Source organism: Canis lupus, chromosome 27, assembly GCF_048164855.1.
Source record: "Canis lupus baileyi chromosome 27, mCanLup2.hap1, whole genome shotgun sequence".
NCBI classification, from domain to species: domain Eukaryota; kingdom Metazoa; phylum Chordata; class Mammalia; order Carnivora; family Canidae; genus Canis; species Canis lupus.
In genome coordinates this window covers 10,918,295-10,933,734 of record NC_132864.1, presented here as the reverse complement: position 1 = coordinate 10,933,734, position 15,440 = coordinate 10,918,295, and the positions used below count along the sequence as shown (strand labels likewise).

Genomic DNA, 15,440 nt, shown 5'->3' with positions numbered 1-15,440 from the left:
TTCTGTTCTGCCCCTCCCGCCACTAATAATCTATTTACATCAATAGACCTTCTTCTCCCCAAATGCACAAGTGTGCAGAATTCAGCTCGAAATATCAAATTCAGCGGATCACAGGCCCTCTTTGCAGTTTGTCCACAAGAGGCCTGGCCACACTGGGGCTTTGCTGATTTAGAGAGAGGACCAGGCCACTTCAATGTTTTCCCCCAGATTTCTTAATATAGATAAAGTCAACATGGGAATTTCCAAATACGTGGTGCATTTTCAATACTCACACTTGAATAAGCAAATGCTCTTAAATTGTAAAAGTTATTACACATAATTCACAAAATGCAGGATTGAGGAACGTCATTCCCAGAGCCATACAGGAGAAGCAGATGGGAGTCTCCAGCGGTGTGATGATGGTCTGTTTTGCTCAGTCCTGTCAGTGAGGCCCTGTCCTTGGATGTGTAGCTTTCTGGAGACATAAGTTAAGAGGCCCAAGCTGGTTCTTTTTTTTTTCCAAGCTAGTTCTGATTGAGAACACAGGGCCTGAGCCCAAACCATGTTTGTCCTCCTTCCCCCACAGAGAACCCCAAATGGAAGCATCTGGCTTCTGTGTCCTGTGTCCAGTGCCTCCCCGCCCGTGTGTGTGTGTGTGTGTGTGTGTGTATGTGTGTGTTGAGAGGGGGGTGAGCATTGAGCACTCAAGTGTCCCTGGGATGCCTTACAGGGTTTCTGATCACAGTGGTGGCTGCTATAGTGAGCAACTGCAATGTGCGGCTGCACCTGCTCTCCTGGCAGCTCCTGATGGGGGAGTGATGATTGACTCCCTCTCTTGGGGGAGGGAGAGGAGCCCAGAGAGGCAGGGACAAGCACGGGAGGCATGAGGACTGGCGCCCGGGGTGCCAGGAGTCACCACTGGGCTTTCCCGATTCTGCATGAGGAGTATAGAAGGAACTGGGGAGTCAGGATGAGGAATGACCCGGGCACATGGCAGGGGAACAGCCGCAGGCCAGCCAGAGCGCAGATGTCCCACCTCACCCCAAATGTTTGTGAGATTCCAAGATTCTTTTGATGGCAGGACACCAGGCAATGACACTTGGATAGGTCAAAGGCAGAACTCCTGCTTCTTACAGTGCCGGGCAGGGCCGCCCAGGGACCTAGCACAGGTAACCTGAAGCTGGCACTGAAGGGGCAGCTCATGCACAGCCAACGGGGGAGAGGAGGAGCTAGGTTTTGTGGGCTCCCTGTGCACCGGCAATGTGAATAATTTTGCAGGCTCTGGGGCATAGGGCCTGTCTCAAGTGACTTGGTACATGGCCCCAGGGACTTAGGGGGGTGCACTGTGGCTTGGAGAGCCCCATACAGGAAGGGGTTGGGGGTGAAACTTAATCAGCGACTCAAGCAGGGAAGCCCCCCACCCCCCACCCCCCATAACCAAGGCCTTAGTCTAGGTCAGGACGTCACTAACAAAACAAGCAAACAGACTATATCACATTATCCATTACTTGAGAGAACCTGCCACACGGTCCAGAGCAGCTTCCTGGGACGTCTGTGTGCTCTGGGACCGGATAAGCCTGGAAACGGATCACCTCCTGGATGCCCCAGTGGAGGAGGTGAGGTATGAAGTTGGGGGGTCTGCTAGGAAGAGGCTCAGGGAGCCGGCTAGCTCTCCCGCCGCAGTACCGACAGCTGGGCACTCTCCCCGTGACGTTAGTGCCCTCACGTAATTACTACGCGGAACAGCTGTTGTTGAGCACAGCACTGTGGGCATAGCCATGCCTGATTGGGTTCTATTCATTCCATTCATCAATCACGGATTCAAGTGGTTGGTGCTCAGAGGCAAGCTGCAGGACTTGGGGACAGTGACACAGCCATCACCGTTTCCATGTAGGGAAGTTGCTGGAACGCTGTCCATCTCCCTGTCGGTGGCTCCGATTTCCTTTTTACTGAGTTCGGATCTGCTCTGTGCTCTGGGGCTCTTCCCCAACCTGCTCCCCGCCAGACCCCTTCATCTCTCCCGGGCTTCCCCACTTCCCGAAGGACCCAGAGACACAGAGGGGTTGTCACCACCCTGGTGCTGAGGCTCAGAGTCAGGCACACACCAGGAGGCACCAGGCCTGGCCTCGCAGCTCTGGATCAGGCGTCTGTGTACGGCTGCAGCCGAGGGTCACCTGGAGCCACCAGGCCGGGGGCTGGAGGGAGAGTCATCTACCTCTTGGGTGCACTCTGCAAGCTCCCAGGCCCAGGGCTACTGTTGTGTCGGTGCTTGCGGGTGGGGAGAGAGAGAGAGAGAGAGAGAGTGAGAGAGAGAGAGAGGGGCCTCGGTCGCTGAGGCCTCTTGGACCCTCCCACATCTCGGGTCTCTTGGAGGGTGGCTTTGTCACCCTCCCGCCTATTGCCTGAAGGACGAGCCGCACCCTCCTGCTTACTCAGAGCAGTGCAGGCAGGTCCCAGGAAGACCTAGCGGCGCTATGGGGCCGAAGGGCCCCTGTGCCTCTGTCCCCCGTGACCACTCACACCGCGCTGCAGACAGGCAGTTGGAACCTGGTGCCTGGGGACCCCTGGGAGCCCTTTGCAGGGGAGACCCCGGGAAGCCCATGGCCTTGATGGGGACGGCGCCCCATTAGTGAGCATATTTCCCCACCACTGCAGCAGGTACGTGGCCAGTCCGCCCTGGGAGGAGAAAGTCTCACCTGGCATTTGGACTTGGGAACATTTCTTCCTCCAGTTGCTTGAGGAAAATACAGTCTTTCTCACATAATTCCAATTCTACCCGCGTGTTTTCCGCTCATGGGAGTGAATGCTGTGCAAATTGTTCACCCCACTGCACCATTCAGGAACATTCCTCCGTAATGAGGCATCTAATGAGGAACACAATAGAGATTCCAGTTTTTCTCTAGCTACAGTGTCTGTCAATAAATAACCAGAATAATAATAATGAGCATTTTATTCAGCAGGTCTCGGGGTCAACTCCGACCACGTGGACGTGCTCTGCATCGCGCTCGGGCTTCCCTAATGATGCCTCGCAATTGTGCAGCGCGGAGGAGGCGGGGGTCCCGGGTCGGGTTCCGCTGTCGGCTTGCGGGGCGGCTCGGGCAGCTCGCAGGCCTCCCTGAGCTTGGCTTCCTCACCTGGGAAAGGTGAGCCTTAGTCGGAGTCAGGGGCTGTGAACCCTATTCAGGAGGTGAGAAACTGGTTTTGAATCATCCATTTCCCCTTTCTTAGGGGCATGTCAAGCCTCAGCACGCTGTGATTTCAAATGCTGAACAAGACGGGGTGATGGCGTGGGGAGCAGGGTGGGGGCTCGTGTCTGGGATGGTCAGAGACCACCTCGGTGGGGCGAGCCCGGGGTCAGCCGCATGAAGGGCTCAGGCTCTGGGGTGGGAACAGGTGCAGTGCGTTTGAGGGACAGAGGGGAACCCCAGCAGGAGACGAGAGAAGGATGGCAGGGTCGGGCTCTGTGTCTGAGAGGACGGTTTCACTACGTGGCTGAGAGAGTGTTCACGGTCTAACTTGACCATAAGATATTCTATTACATAATAGAAAGCAGGAAAGTCACAGGATCTGCTGGGGTTTCCACACAGGGTCGGGGGGAAAAGGCTCAATTCAGGGACCTCCTAGTGCCAGGGTCATGAGCACAGGAGGAGGAGCCAGCAGAGGTGAGGGATGCCGTGTCTCCGTGACACTGTGCACAGTGCTTCGCCTGCCTTATCCCATTTGGTTTTGCAAGACCCTTGGGGCAGGCAGGACAGGTGTCATCACCTGTGTTTTACAGCTGGGGGGATCGTGCAGGTGTAGCCGCTGCGACAGCATTGTAAGTAGGTGGGATGTCTGGGGTGGCCCCATCCCCTGCCCCCAGGGGCCCGCTGCCCCTCCAGGACTCACAGTGATGGCCCATCATGGCCCCGGGTACAGGAGAGCCACCGAGGGCGGAGGGTGTGGGTGCCACCCCTGTGCCACCCGTGAGGTGCTTTGGCTGGAGGAAGGCTGGGCTGCCTGCAAGGGTGCAAACCAGGGAAAACCTCAAGCTCCCGAGAGTGGAGACCCTGCCGCAGCCCAAGCCTGTGCAGGGCCCGGTTCCGCCCCCGCAGGGAGGAGGAGGAAGGCGCCCCGGGGTGGGAGGAGGGAGGAGCCCAGGGCCCCACCACGCTCCGGCTGGGATGCACGCTCATCCCTCAGCACCCTTGGGTGCGCCTGGTTAGCGCGACCTCCCGAGCCGGGGAAGGAGGCCCAGAGCTGGCTCTCCTCCGGGGAGGGCTCGGGACTCTGGGAACCCGTCCTGAATTGATCAGCATCTCATTTGAATAAGGCCGCAGCCCGTTTATTTTATAGCTGCGCTTCCCCAGGAGCGAGGAGGCTCCCTGCTGCGGAAGGCCCGGCGGGTCCTCGGGTCCTCACTCGCAGGAGGAGGCGAGTCGCCTTCAGCTCTCCGTGCCCGGAGGAGACCATCTCGCTGCGGCTCATCCGGCCACACCGCGGGCATCGCCGGCCCGGCCGGCTCCGGCCTTACAGCCCCACAGCCGGCCCGAGCGCCCGCCCCTTTAATGCAATCTCTGCTTACACTGGGCAGAGGGACCAAGGCGGATGGCACTGGGAGGGGGCGTCAGCCCACCGGGCTGCGGGGGGGCTGGGGGGCTCAGCTCCGGAGGGGGCTCTAGCTGGGAAGCCACCTGGGCTTGTCCGGGAAGGATGGGTGTTTCTGAACTGGAAAGCAATTATTTGTATTCACAGTTGGCTAATGGGGCTTGGGCTTTTTGTGGGGTCACTTACCACACTGATGAAAGGAAGTCTCCTTGAATATCTTCCTTATGAATTTCTGGCTGATGGCGGTAGAGGACTGTTGCACCTCCGACAGGGGATGGAAAGAAGTTGGCCAGATTCCCAGGCGCCTATGAGCAAATTCCCCACACCGTGCTTTGTCTGCATCTGGGAGTCTTTTTTATTGCAATGATCCATGCCATAAATCTGGGTCAGAGCTCTGAACTGTGAGTAAAAGCATCAGAAGTGTCCATCCACTTCCGTGAGTGGGTTAGGAGGACACACACATGCACCTGCTAGACTCACAGAGGCAGGCAAAGCGTTTGGAAATTGCACTGGAAACAAGGCAATCGGGTGCCAGTTACTTTCATACGTCAGTGACGTAAGCAGCGCTATACATTTTGTATTGTTGGGACTTTGGAGAAGGATACACCCAATCCCAGAAAATATTCTCCATGTATTTATCATGGGTCTTGGATTTTCACATAGGATCTCAGTTTCTTTGCATTCTGAGTCTACCTTGCATTAGTGCCAAGTAAAAGAATGTTCACCTAGAGGAGTTGAAACAAGAGAGGTTATTATTTCAAACACCAAGAAGTCTAAGGCTGGGCAGTTTTAGGATTGGCTTCGGAGTCCTTCCATGGTTCCAAGGACCCGGACTCTTTCTGTCCTACAGTCTCTTCAGTTTATCTATGGTTCTTAGTCTTGTCCCCTCCTGATCACAAGATGGCTGTCGGAGCTACTACCATCACATCTTCATCCATTCACACCCAGAGGCAGGAAGAAGGCAAGTTTTGTGTGTTTGTGTTTGGGAAGGAGGGGCTCGGACAGAGGTGAACCATCCTGTGTGTTTCTTTTTTTAAGAAGGAAACTTTATAGGGACCCCATCTTGGATCACAGGTATTCTGCAAAGAGCCTGAGAAAGTGAATTGTTATTCAGCCTCTATTACAGGATGGGGCTGTCAGCAATGAGGGAGGGGAAGGGGGCAGTACAGTGCGGCTCCTACGACCCTGTGAGGTGGCCTCTGTTATCACTCCCACGGTGTAGAGGAGACAGGAGCAGGAAGCCGAGTCACCTCCCCAGGTCCCCTGCCAGGCAGGAGGGCCTGGTGCTGGTTCCCTGTGGTTCTCCATGAGTGGACTCCCTCCCAATTCATAAGTAGGCCGATGACATCCGGACACCAGGGGAAATGGAGAGAAAGTTTATCCCTCACCTGAGAGATTCCTGAGGACAGCAGTCTGGGCACAACCAGGCCTGAGCAAGGCGGGGGGGGGGGGGGGCGGGGGGGGACTTCCTCATGGCTCCGTGTAGGTCCAGAGAAGAACCACATGGGGTCTGCAAGGTCTGAATTTCCTGTGGCACGAGAGCAGGCCGGGCCAGGTGGCTTTCTCAGACCGGCTGGAGGGGAGCCTGACCCCCAGCCTCCATGTGCTGGCTGAGAATCCAAACCCGGGCTTGGGCTTCTGGCCCCCGACTTGTGGGTGGCACAGCCCGACGCTGGGCTGGGGGGCTCGTGGTCCCCTAGGACAGAGCAGGGGCATCCATGGGGCTGGGGAGCGGGTCCTGGCATGTGACAAGCCCTACGCTCTCACCCCTGGGCAGGGGCTCAATGTGCTGAAGAGCAGTGGGCCCGAGGCAGCGGGGTGAGCCCAGAGCCCGGACGCCCCAGGGCCCAGCGAGGGTGGCCCCCGGCTGGCTTTGCCTCTCTGAGGATGCAACCCAGGGTGGCTCGTCCGTCAGTGGAGAATCCCACAAAGCCACCAGTTCCGATGCTCTTAACTTGAAAGTCATGATAACTAGAACTTGGTGAGTAGAAAGTTCTTTATGAAAATATTTAGTGAAGGGCGCCTGGGTGGCTCAGTGATTGAGCATCTGCCTTTAGCTCAGGGCGTGATCCTGGGGTCCTGGGATCAAGTCCTGCATCGGGCTCCCCGCAGGGATTCTCTCTCTATGTCTCTCATGAATAAATAAATAGAATTAAAGAAAAAAAAGAAACCAATATGATTGAATAGGTTGTTTGTAAAGGATGAACATCTCTTTTCATTTAAGAAAAAAGTGATAAATTAGAGCCTAGGAAAAGCCTAAACACCCGATTAAGCCTTTAATTTTCAATCTTCTGGCATTTTCGGCATGAGTGTTCCCTGATACAAACAACCCGGACACAGAAGAAGAGGTAGAGGGCTACCAAGGACCATAAATCCCATCAGGGCAGCTTCTGCATGTTTAGCTGAATGATGGAGCTAGAAAAACATGTGTGATTTTGTTCAGCAGGCTTTGTAAGGAAGAAGACAGCCCAGAACGTGTGCACGTTTCCCTTCTCCATACCAGGGTCATTTCACCGTGTGTCAGCAATTTTATCTCGATTTTTTAGAAATTCCAATGTCCTCACTTTAACAAAGTGTTCATAGACTTTCTCCCATCACAAAGGAAACTATGAGTTTATTGTAAACTGTTTTCATCTCTCAGGGTTTTATGTTCTGTTTCCTGGCAGCCATATGAGGTGCAGGGGATTGTTCAGGCTGCACCCAAGTCCCCGTACAAGCTGTACTGCTCGGACTCCTGAGGGGAGCCCGCTTCTCCCTCTGCCTGTGTCTCTGCCTCTCTCTGTGTGTCTCATGAATAAATAAATAAAACCTTGAAAATATTTTTTAAAAATAGGACGCCTGGGTGGCTCAGTGGTTGAGTGTCTGCCTTTGGCTCGGGGCATGAACCCAGGGTCCCGAGATCGAGTCCCACATCTGACTCCCTCGTGGAGCCTGCTTCTCCCTCTGTCTATGTCTCTGTTTCTCTCTCTCTCCCTTTCTCTCTCTGTCTGTCTCTCATGAATAAATAAATAAAATCTTAAAAAAATTATTTAGGACATGTACAGACCAAGAAACAAGTGAAAGCAAAATAAATTTGAAAAGACTTTACCTTTCCTTTTTTCTTTATTAATCTGTTGAATATTTAATAACCACCCAGTAACTGCTGGCACCTGCAAGCAGAGGGTGTAACTCCACAGGACACGGCCACTGGCTGGTTCTTCTTTCCAGGATTGTTGATGTTGCTGTGGCCACGTTGTGCCTCGGGTCTCACTGCCAAGAGTATCTCTCCTCTCACTGGGGCATAAAGTGCTCAGGTCTTGTGGTGGCTGTTTTGTACAATTCAAATGCAAAATGCTGTCTGACTTTGAGCTGGAGGGGGAGCCTCAGAAGGGTGGAATGATGGAAAGTAAGAAGATGGATGAGTCTTTCTTCCTTATTCTTGCTAGTTCAATTTGTAACCATCTGCCTGTTTCCTAGACATTAGTCTTCAGTGGCATCGATTCCTTCTTTATGTCGGGATGCTGATGCCTCACAAAATGGCAAGGGGCTTGGGTGATTGGCACCAGGATTGGCACAGTCTTTGAGATTCCAGGCTCCTCCCCTTCTCCCTCTGGTTCCTGGAGAAAACTCAAGGATCGTTATTTTTCCCAGTGAAGCATCTGGTATTTCTCTGTCCGGAGGCAGCAGAACACTCATTCAGCACAAGCTGGTGTGTCTTGAGTTCGAGGAAGGAAGTGGCTGTGGGGTTACCCCGGGAGAACACGTTGACCGCACCTGAGTGATGCTGAGGCGGGACGTGAGGTCTTCCCATGCGCCCTGGGCCTCTGCCCACCCTGGGATTGGGGCCCAGGTCTGACTTGGCTGTGACACCGTCGGAATCACCAAAACCATCTCTGCACCAAATCCAACCATTTCTGATTGACTCTAGAGACATTCAGTGTAGGGTCAGAAACCAGGGCTCGGGGGTCTGGGAACGTGCCCTCATGGTATAGGATGCATATGCAAGTTGGCCCTGTGGAACAGGAGGTGCTGGGGACAGGGGAAGAAAGCAGCCGGGGTTTCAAATCTGAGGGCTCTGTTGTCACTTCTCTGTCTAGGGCAATGACAAAGGGATGACCCTTCATGGTTCTGGCCATTTGCTGGTTTGCTCACAGCTCCCTTGCCTGCCCTTGCCCTACTCTGATTCCTGCCAATTGGGCTGCTCCCGACAGCCTGGGTACCCCACCCCGGTGCCCAGTGTTCCCGGGGAAATCTGACCAACGGGAAGCATAGTGTGTAAGGTGGGGGCCCGGGGCCATACTTCCCCTCTGCTTTGGGCTGTGCTCCGGCATTCCCTGCAAGTTCTCCCCGGTTCTGCTCTCACCAGGTAGATCTTCCTCGTGGCCCCGAGTGCTGCTGGGGAGTCCCCATCTGGGGCCAGAGCTCTTGGGGATTCTCTTCTCTGAGAGTCCAGTTCCTCCCTCTGTCTCTTGGGCTCAGGGTGATGATGGCTTCTGGCGGTTATTCATCTGCCGGCAGCTTCTCCCAGTCCACTGAGGGTGCCACCTCCAAGCCATGGACCCGGACCCCTCCTTGGGATTTGCCAAGATCTCCCAAGTTACTATGAAAACATCTTTTTACTTTAAAAATCTCAACTTCAGGGCACCTGGGTGGCTCAGTGATTGAGCATCTGCCTTTGGCTCAGGTCATGATCCCAGGATCCCGGGATCGAGTCCCACATCCGGTTCCCTGAGGGAGCCTGCTTCTCCTCTGTATCTCTGCCTCTCTCTGTGGCTCTTGTGAATAAATAAATAAAATCTTTTAAAAAAACCACCTCAATTTCTCCTTAAATAAATATATTCTAGCAGGAAACTTAAATCACCTCCATCCATGGAAAACCAGAATTATTAGCCACAAATGACAGGCAACCAAAAAACGTCATAAATGCAAAAGAGGTTTTCCAATTCTAGCTGGTTTTGAGACCCTGAGTGTGAGGCCTGGTTCCTCTCTGATAAAAGGAAGATTTTCAAGCAACCTATCCACATGGAAGTAAGATCTCCCTTTAGTGTCATCAGAGGATCTGGATGAGAGTCAAAAAGAAAATCTTTATGGAATCCATGTCTTCATCAAAAGTAAGGGAACAAAAGCATGATGAAGAAGGCCAGCTATTTCCAGAAAGTGGGCAGCTCATGTTTGCTTGGGAATGTAAAGAGCATTCCTCAGGATGCCTGGGTGGCTCAGTGGTTAAGCTCCTGCCTTTAGCCCAGGGAGTGATCCTGGGGTCCTGGGATCGAGTCCTGCATTGGGCTCCCTGCATGGAGCCTGCTTCTCCCTCTGCCTGTCTCTCTCCTTGTGTGTGTGTCTCATGAATAAATAAAATCTTAAAAAACAACAACAAAAAAGAGCATTCTTCTCTGTTAAAGAAGCCAGAAAATGTGGCCCCCGAGGAAATGTTCTAGCATGAATTACTCCACCATAGTAACTGATGGCCCCATAGCCACTCGAGGTGGAGACCCCAGCCCCACATAGGCTAAGTCTGCAGAACAGGTGCCCAATATGGACTCTGTCCCAGACAGAGCAGGGGGTCTTTGCAGCTCGTCCTGAGTGCAGGTGTGGGGCACGGACGGAGAGGTGGCCACAAGGTCAGATCAAGGTCAACGGCTCCTCTTCTCCTTGCTCTTCAAAGCCTGGATGAACCAAACAAAAGGCTGTTTTGGCGATACCACTGTCTTTGGATGCGATGTTGGAAGCTCATTCGGCCCCCGAGGAAATTGGAAATGGCAGCAGGAGTGTCCTCTGTCTAAACTCGGCAGATTCTCCCAAGTGGAAACTTGCAAAATTGCATTATTTGTCTGAAGACTTTGTTCCATACAATCTATTGATGAACAGAAACAGGAAAATAAAATTAAAGTTGTGTGAAAGATTAAAGCCGTCTTGTACTAATGAGAGACATCTGTTTATTCCTGTTTTGTAAATGTGCATTCACCCACTAGACCGGATTTTTTTTTAAGTTAGACATAAAAGTCAAAAAAAAAAAAAAAAAAAGAAGAAGAAGAAGAAGTAAAACAAATCAAAGATGGTTGCTGGTACTCTGAGAAAATTGACAGACTCAAGGCCAAATTTAGTTAGAAAAGCCATGTTTAGAGAAAGGATCTGGAGTGTTATTTCACAGTTTTTGATGCACATGTTTGAAATTCAATCTTACAAACACTCCGTCTCATGCTCACCCAGACTGTCCTTCATTTGTCTATTGGACAGGAATTAATGGCATGTCTTCTATGAGCTGGGGGGTGCTAGTGCTGGGGATGAATTAGCAAACAAGCCAGACACGGGCCCTGCCCCCAGGGAGACTGGGACGGACCAGGTAGACACAGATTGGTAACACTTAGTGGCTAAAAGTCACCTTGTCTTTACCATGCGACAGGCACTTTTGTAAGGGCTTCAAATGTATTTACCTTTTTTTTTTTAAAGTAGACTCCACACCCAGTGTGCAGCCGAATGTGGATCTTGATCCCACAGCCCTTAGATCAAGATCTGAGCTGAGATCAAGAGTGGGATGCTTAACGGGCTGAGCCACCCAGGCATCCAATGTATTTATTTTTTAAAATACCTTAATAGGGGCACCTGGGTGGCTCAGTGGTTGAGTGTCTGCCTTTGACTCAGGTCATAGTCCTGTTTTTTTTTTTTTTTAATTTTTATTTATTGATGATAGTCACACACACAGAGAGAGAGAGAGGCAGAGACACAGGCAGAGGGAGAAGCAGGCTCCATGCACCTGGAGCCCGACGTGGGATTCGAACCTGGGTCTCCAGGATCGTGCCCTGGGCCAAAGGCAGGGGCTAAACCGCTGCGCCACCCAGGTATCCCAATCCTGGAGTTTTGGGATCAAGTCCCGCATTGAGGTTTCTGCAGGGAGCCTGCTTGTCACTCTGCCCCTCTCTCTCTCTTTTTCTCTCTCTGTGTTTCTCATGAATAAGTCAAATCTTAAAAAAATAAAAATAAATAAATCCCATAATAATTCTAAAAGGTAGCAGCTCTTTTTATTTTTGTCCCCATAACATAGATGAGCAAAATGAAGAACAGAGAAGTTAGGAAAGCAGCCCAAGATCACACAGTGGCTGTCAGGAAGCAGCAAGTGCCACAAATCATCAAGCAGAATAAGACAATAGCATGTGAATGGTGAGGAGGACCCTATTTCAAGTAGGTGGTCTGGGATGGCTTCTCCAACATGTTCCTATCCGAGCAGAGTCTATACTGGCAGTTAGCAAACTACATCCCATGGGATTTGGACCACTGCCTATTTTTGTATTATCTTTGAGCTAAGGATGTTTCTTTATTGTTAAATCATTGAAAAACAAAATCAAAAGAAGACTATTTTATGCCATGTAAAAGTGATTTGAAATTCATAGTTCATTGTCCCTAAAGTTCTATTGCAACACAGCACATTCATCAATGGCAGTTTTTGTGTGAAGAGCTGAGCCAAGGCCATGGGGCTTGTGGAGAATGTTTCCCATAGAGCGTTTACTGAAAATTCTTGCCAATCTTGTGTGTGAAAAGGGAGCAAACCAGGGAAATCTGGGCAGAGGATGTAAAGGGCAGGTTGTGGGTGTCCTGATATCTTACGTGGGTTTAAGAAAGAGAAGAGGACTGGTGGAGTGGAGGGTGTTGGATGGCGAGACATGAGATCTAAAGACTTCGGGCATTGGACCCCAAGGTGAGAAATTGAGAACTGTCTTTGCTACAGTGAGAGTCTGGTGGTGATTACAAGGAGGCCATGTCAGGTACTACCCACTCCCCCAGCACCCCTTGCTATTGTGGGGGGATAGGGAGGCAACTCTGAGCAGGGTCAGGGGTGAAGAACATGTCTCAGCGCAGAAGTGCAACTGTTCATGCAAGAGTAGTCATGGGGTGGTTCAGACCTAGATATAGGTGAGGGCGATAAGGTAGATCAGGCTCTACTTTGCAGGTAGAGTTCACTGGACTTGTAGGTGGTTTGGGTGTGAGAGAAAGAGGACAAGAGGAGGAGTGACTCCCCAGTTTATGGATGGTGGTGTCAACTTCTGAGAGGAGATGGTCTGGGGAAGAACCAGGTTTGAGGAAGAACCCAAATTTCCAGCTTTAGAAAGTTGCTGGTCTAGAAACTTGTGTCTCTGAAGGTTAGAGGGCAAATTTGTATTTTTGTTTTGTTTTTTTTTTTAGTATGTATGTATGTATTTAAATTTAATTTTCCTATATATAGTATAACACCCAGTGCTCATCACATCATGTGCCCTCCTTAATGTAGATATAGAACTATTTTACTTGCATAAAGGCCAGAACTGCAGATATTAATAGCATTTTCTGGAAAATGATGATGATGGTGGTGATGATGATGGTGATGATGGTGATAAAGATGGTGATGGTGATGATGATGATGATGGGATGGTGATGGTGATGATGGTGGTGGCCATGATGATGAGGATGATGTTGATGGTGATGACGATGATGGTGATGGTGGTGACATGATAATAATGGTGATGATGATGATAGCTGACACACTGTTTATCCAGTGACTGGCTCTACTTCAAGCCTTTTGCATGAGCTCATTTAATCTTCACAACAAATTCATGAAGTTGATACTGTCATGACCCCCCACTTGACAGATTAATTCATTTGAATACAGAAGGGGCAAGCATGATGCTCATGGCCATACAGTGAGCAGAGGCTGCAGGCAGGATCTGAACCCAGGACTAGGACACAAGCATCCATGTTTATTTATCACCCATAAATATTTCCTCTAGGACAGCAGGTTTAGGGTAAAACATTTATTCTAAGGAGGCAAAAGACTATTTTTAATAAGTTTCTGAAAAGTCCAAATTATAAGAAATATAAAAAAGAAATGTGCATTCAGGATTTCAGACATCCACCCTGAACTACTGACCTAGACACTTAAATGCCTCTAAGGAGAAGGCTCATGGTGAGCCTTCGTGATCTTACCTAGGCAAGGCATGATCTATTTTTTTGGTCTAACTATATTTTAGCTTGTTTTAAACAAGGAATGCACAAATACAGTCTAATGTAAAAATGAAAGGCATTTAATTTCTTTACACCTGTCTGCTCCTCCATCCTAACACCCAGCTCGGGATAATCTCTGCTGTGGAGTAAACCACTCCTGCCCTTGGGTGTCCTCACACCTTGTGTGCCAGTGGGGAGGGAGCATGGAGACTTGCTGTTTCCAGTGTATTCACAGAGCCCCTCAATCCTCAATGCTTCCTGCAGGCTGGGTTGGTGTGGTCAGGAAAGCCCCTTGCATCCTCTGTGTGCCCTTTACTGCTCTTGGCTCGGCCTTTGTGCTGGGCAGCTAGTGCCTGAGGTGTGTCCTTCAGTCATGCTCCCGGCTTCGATGCTGGGGGTGGTTTGGGCTGAAATAGGAGGATGGAGGCACAGGTGAGTAGACTGTGGGCCTGCAGGGCTTCCTGACACCTGTTGATTGGTTCTTCGCACCACCAAAGACTCCAGGCTGAATAATAAATAATGATAAATAATACCCATGGCAAGTACAACAGTGGCCCCATACACATCCACTTCCTATTCCCTGGAACCTATGAAGTCCCTTACATGGCCTAAAGGATTTTGCAGATGCGATTAAGTTAAGGATCTTAAGATGACCTATGGGCCTGGGTTACCCAGGTGGACCCAATGTCACCCCAAGTGTCTCTAGAAAAGAGAGGAAGGCGGCCAGGGTCACGAAGGATGTGATGCCAGAAGCAGAGGTCAGAGTGATGCGGGGCCCAGACCAGGGAACGTGGGCGGCATCTGGAAGCCGCAACGGAGGAAAACAGACTCTGCCCGAGAGCCTCTGGGAGGCACGCAGCCCTGCCGACTCCTTGCAGACTTCCAACCTTCGTAATTATAAGATGATAAATCTGTGCTGTTTGAAGCCACTAAGCTTATATTAACCTGCTACAGCAGCAGCAAGGAGTGGATACGCGGCCCATTGATCACGGGCCGTGGGTTTTCCAGCGCATCCCCTGCAGGCGCCCGCACACCTAGGATCTGCCTTTTCCTGTCGTTGCTCACCTTGAGAGCCTGCACCTGAGAGCAGACTCAGCCATGCTGGTGGCCTCTAGGGCTGAGGGGTAGCTGCGGGTCGGCCCGGCTAGTCCTCAAAAGTTGCCTAAAAGTCTTGCACGTGTGCACCAGGTTTTTTGCACCTGTTGGGGGGTGGGTCCTCGTGCGTGAGATGGAGCTGGGGGGGGGCCATGGCAGCAGGAGAGAAGCAGCCCTGAAGGTGGGTGGGGACCCTAGGCTGTGCCTCACATCAATACTATCCAATTTCTTGTATAGAACTTGAAGTTCAAGCATTTTAATCCAAACTTAGCTTTTAAAAATAAAACTTGTTTATACAAGTTAAAGTAGGAAGTTCAAGCACCATACAGCTGGTTATCTTGGTTTGTAAGTTTTATTTGGCTGGTCTATGACACGTGGGGCTAACCGCCAGGGCCTGCTGGTGTGACCTTACTTGGAAAGAGAGTCTGTGCAGAGGCGATGAGCGTGAGAGTAGGTGGCCCAGAGTCCAGTGCCCGGGGGCCTTAGGAGAAGTCTGTGTGACAACGCAGATGCACAGAGGGAAGTTAGGTGCGTGAAGACAGAGGGAGACCGGGGAGCCATGTGCCCACGAGCCAAGGACGCCAGGGACCACGCCCCCGGAGGCTGGAGCAGGCAAGGTGGGTGCCCTCCCGGAGCTGCCAGAGGGAGCAGGCCCTGCCCACACCTGGACTTCAGAGTCAATGCACTGCTATTGTTTTGAGCAGTTTGTGGCAATTTGCACCGCAGCTCCAGGAAATGAATCCTGGCCAGTTTGTGGCTTTCACAGAGCCCACGGCCCAGGGGAGACCAGCCTGCAGCTCGGTCTTTGTCCACAGCTTTCCAGCTTG

At 51.4% G+C, this 15,440-nt stretch overlaps 1 long non-coding RNA gene across 1 annotated transcript; it reads right to left on the bottom strand.

The window, feature by feature from the left end:
* Window positions 1-210: 210 nt before the first annotated feature.
* On the bottom strand, window positions 211-5,063 carry LOC140618958 (uncharacterized). Its single transcript, XR_012018930.1, has 3 exons — window positions 4,753-5,063; window positions 2,676-2,843; window positions 211-2,247 (listed from the first exon to the last, which is right to left on the bottom strand). It is a non-coding gene; the product is annotated as an uncharacterized lncRNA (long non-coding RNA).
* Window positions 5,064-15,440: the final 10,377 nt, after the last annotated feature.